Source organism: Palaemon carinicauda, chromosome 11 (assembly GCF_036898095.1).
Source record: "Palaemon carinicauda isolate YSFRI2023 chromosome 11, ASM3689809v2, whole genome shotgun sequence".
Classification (NCBI taxonomy): Eukaryota; Metazoa; Arthropoda; class Malacostraca; order Decapoda; family Palaemonidae; genus Palaemon; species Palaemon carinicauda.
Window position 1 is genome coordinate 33,389,919 of NC_090735.1, and position 5,040 is coordinate 33,394,958.

The following is a 5,040-nucleotide window of genomic DNA, read 5'->3' on the forward strand; positions in this document are numbered from 1 at the left end:
TTCATATATCTAGTTTTTTATTTTACTTAAAAAATATAAGATAAAAGTAGCCTTCTTGTCTTGATTATTAATTACGTATACTTCTCGTGGTTAATACAATTCTCATCATGCAGGTTTTTATAAAAACCTTAACAGGCAAAACTATAACAATAGACGCAAACTAGTCTGATACTATAGAAAATATAAAGTATAAAATTCAAGATAAAGAAGGCATTCCAACAGACCAACAACGCCTTATATTTGCAGGCAAACAATTAGAAGACAATCGGACACTTTCTGATTACAACATTCAAAAAGAAAGCACCATTCATCTCGTCTTAAGACTAAGGGGTGGGGGGGGGGGAAGCACCTCATAATAAAATAAAAGTTATTAAAACTTAATCCAAACAACATATTTTTGTACAAAATTTTCTCTGTATTTTATTATTATCCCCCCATTTGGGTAAAATCATTTGTATATAATTTTGATTTGATAGTAATTCATTTCCTTCTTTACTAAATTTTTCGTTTAATAACCGGTACTCATATTCGGATAATTTTAACCCAATATTAATATCATTACCGTAAGCTTGATTTTTATAATAATCTTTCTCTGTAAGAATATCATTAATTTTTTTTGACTCTTCATCTTCATTTTTGTTTTCATTTGTGATATCCATTACTCTTTTTATGTAAACTGATTCTTTAATATTGTTTTCTATTATTCTATGAATGCATGATTGAATAATGGAGGGAAGGTGTGAATTTTCATTAATATTTTTACACTCATTTGCAAAAATATGGGCAAAATCTTTTGGGGTAATTGATAATTTATCAACATCAATAAGATTTTGATTCAGCAATTCACCTTCTAGATAATCTCTTAATTTATTTTCCAGTGTTTTTGTTTTTATTTTGCCTAATTTTTTCATGATACTCATTGATAATTAATTCTATTTTAATGGTATATGTATATAAAAAAAGTTAAAGAATTCAGTGTAATACTTTTATTCATTATTACTTATATACTTAATTGATTGATTATATAAAATATAAAACTTCCAGAAAGACATTATTTTTTTTATTTATTTACCAGAAGATCCAAATCCTTTATTGCCCCTACAAGATTCTATTTCCCATTTTTCATTTTTGATGTTTTCAACTAAACAGATATCAATTCCCGAAAAGAAATTTATTTGGGCAATTCTATCCCCAATATTTATTTCAAAAGAATTATTTGGATGAGAATTATGCAAGACCACTTTTATAGGTCCATTATAATCCGAATCTATCATACCCGCAACAACATCTACATAATTATTCAGAGCTATGCCAGACCTAGATTTAATCTCTCCGTGTATTTTGGAAGGAAATTTCATACATATGCCAGTATCAATGGCAATTCGTTGACCGACAGGAATATTTTCATTTTGAGCACTATATAAGTCATAACAAGCCGCCCCCGTTGATCCTTTAGTAGGACATTTAGCATTGTCTGAAATTAACTTAAAGCTGACTTTTAGAATATTTTCCTTCATTATAATTATTTCTTCTGGGTGTGTAGTAATATGACTATATATATAATACCAAGAGCATTACCATTTATATGAAATATTTTTGGGAAATAATAATAATATTTATAACCTATTGTGGCAAGCCAAAACGATCGATAATTTTTTTTTGACCAAAAAAATCTATTTCTGTCTTTTTACGCATATAAAAAATAGGACAGTCACGATTACTGCATATAACTTCTTTATTTAATGATCCTTGACACCTTTGACATTCAGTCCAAAATTGATTGAATTTTTTTTCGAGTGTAGCTAATTTTTCAATGTGGTGTGTATACAAACCTGTTTCGTGTACTTTAAAATTATTACATAAAGCGTTATATTCTACATCATCGGGTACTATTTTTCTTTTTAATAAAGGAATTTTACAATTTATACAAGTTGGATGTATTTGAAAAAATTGACTTAATGGTCCTACTCTACTTATTGGTAAACTCTTTTTTTGTGTATGCTCTCCTATTAATATATAAGATTCGGTTTTATCACCGAGAATAGGTTCAAATATTCTAATAAGTGGCTTACTTAATTGATGTTTTAAATAATAATCATAATCTAATGAATATTATTTTCTAATACATATATTGGATCTTCAGCCCTTTCATAAATAGGACTTTTTTTAAATCCACATATAATAACGTATGGAATTCTATCGCCAAGTTTTGGAGCACTACCGGCATCTCTTTTTCTTAATTTGATGGCTAGCTCATTGTGAATTTGCTTTCCTTTATATTCTTCTGCTTTTTTTGTTAACTCCTTTGTAATAACTAATTGAGAGATGTCAATCTCATTACAAAGTAATTTTGATATGGTTTGTTTGACAAAATTAAGGGCTTCTATTGGGTTTCTATCAATTAAGATTTTTTTCAGACAAGTATTTATGACCTTAGCCACGAGTGGGCAATTGTCTCTAAGAATTGTTTCTAGCCCCTTGCAATCTATTTTATCATAAGTATTAGCATTTGTATAATAAAGACCAGCATATCTTTTTTTATTAATAAGCAAGTAAGGGAAATATATTTTTTCAAAATCAAGTTTGATTGGCTTGATAAAAGACTGAGTCACATGATTTACCGCCTCCTTGCCCAAATTTATGGCCTCTTCTAAAGTTTCAACTCCAAAATTAATCATAAGAGAATCGGTATCACGATATATAACTATAGCATTGTTATATTTTTCTTCAATCTTGTTTTTGGTAAGAGAAATCATCGTTCTTCCAAACGCCGTAACACTTTGTGATATATCTAAACACGGCAATTTACCAATTTGTGCGCCCGTAAAACCATAAACAGAATTAGTCAATATTTTATATGCCAGTTGTCTACCATCAAAGACTTTCTTTTTCCATGGATCTTCTTCGTTTTTTAATGCAATTTTTGCCTTCTTACGAGCAATTAAAAAGGATTCTAAAATTTCTGGAATTAATCCCTTGCGCTTATGACATTTTACAAAATAATTATTGGAAGGTGTAATGATATAATCGTCAGTTTTCAGAGCCATTTGATTAATATATCTTTTATCAATAAAGGTTGTATAACACAGATTATGTGCTATCATTATCGATGGATATAATGATACAAAGTCTAAAGTAACGATTGGAACGTTATAATACCCTCTTTTTGGTTCAATAACTGTAGCTCCTTCATATTCAAAACTCTCCTTTTTATCAAACACCGGTAATACTAAATTCTGTTCTTTGGCTTTTCTTAGTATTTGTGAAAAAATTTTAATCTGTTGTCCTCTATTTATAACATATGATAAAGGAATGCCCGTTACGCGTGCCATTTCTATATAATTGACTACACACATCAATTTATTCAATAATTTTAAAGGAAGAATAGAATCTTTTAAACAATATTCAGCCAGTCTTTTTCTAGTCTGATCATTACCATTTTGTAATTCAGAAATTATAGAATGATGAACATCTTCTTTTTGTTCGTTAAGAAAATGATAAGATACAGAATTTAAAGTATATGACCGAAGTTTGTGTTCTTTTAGTATTATTGTTAAAAGGTCCATTAAACACCGTCCATCTATGTTAATGATTTTGTTATTTCTTTTTCCTGTTTGTTTGTTTTGGGTTATGGTATCTAATATTGTAGATTTTATTCCTTTTACCCTTCCTAAATGAGCAAATACTGGCAAGTTTAAATGCTTGGCGCGGTTAAGTAAATATGGTAAATCAAAATTATTAATATTATATCCAGTAATGATATCGGGGTCAATAAACAATAGGAATTTTGACCAATTTTCTAACATTTCTTTTTCTTCCTGAAATGAAAAAATTTTAGAGCCCACGATGGGAGCACAACTATTCAAAGTAAAAACAACACTTATGAATGGCTCAGTCTCTCCGTGCCGCGTAACAACATTTCCAATTTGTATGACCGGATCTATTTCGAGTTCTGGAAATATTCCCCGTCTTCCCCCACACTCAATATCAAAAGATAATATTCTGAGTGGGGCAATAGACGCCCATTCTCCTTCGGGTTCATAAATAATTATTTTTTCCCACTCAAAAACGTTAACCTCTAATTGACAAGTAGTATTTTTAAAATTTGTCTCATTATTTTTTATTTCCCACTCACCAATAGGTAACTCGATCTAACAACAACCAGGCATCTGAGCATCTGTCATAAATCTAAGTGTAAAATCAACATTTGATTCGTAAACCCGAAAGTGAGTGGGATGTTTTATCTATCACTAACCCATTTTCAAGAATAATCTTAGCTATAGATATTAATTTTGGTAAAGCCACAGTAACTTTAAAAAAACACAATGATGACGATGATTTTTTTTCTTGATATCCATATATACTTTGTTTAAACACCCTATCTACACTTAATACGTATTCCTTTAATTTAATTTGATCTTTTGTTTCATTCAAGTAGATTTTTCGATTCAGAGCCCTTTTTATTTGGTCTGAATATGAAACTTGTTTTTGTGAATCTAATAAATTCACAGAAACATATATATAAGGAAAAAATCCAAATACATTACAACAAATAGTATTCCCTATATCATTTAATCCAAATAATCTTATTATGGGTACCTGCTGCTGCTGCTGCTGCTGCTGCATATTATAACCACCACATTCCTTTTTTCTTACCGGATAACCAATATAATAATCAATATCCATCTGCTGAAAACACAATTTATTTGTATTGGGAGTTGATAATGGTGCTGCTGGCCTATTCCATTCTTGGAGGAACCTATTTTTATTATCACCATTTTCAAAAAATTGCCGCAATTTGCTTATTTTACAACTCATTTTGAATTATATCTTATGAAAAACTATTAGACGTAATACCAATTTTATGTAAAGCCGTTTAAAAATAAACGGCTTATATATATATAAATATCTTTTAAATTACCAGGAAAATAAATTTATATTAAATTTGTAAATTGGGTACCTTTTTTGTTATACTCAAAAATGGCAACATATTATGCATTCCTTTTTAATAAAAAATGTTTACAAGAAGAACAAAACATA

At 29.0% G+C, this 5,040-nt stretch overlaps 1 pseudogene; it reads right to left on the minus strand.

Annotated features, from left to right (window-relative positions):
• Positions 1 to 1,623: 1,623 nt before the first annotated feature.
• On the minus strand, positions 1,624 to 4,818 carry LOC137649234 (DNA polymerase delta catalytic subunit-like; annotated as a pseudogene).
• Positions 4,819 to 5,040: the final 222 nt, after the last annotated feature.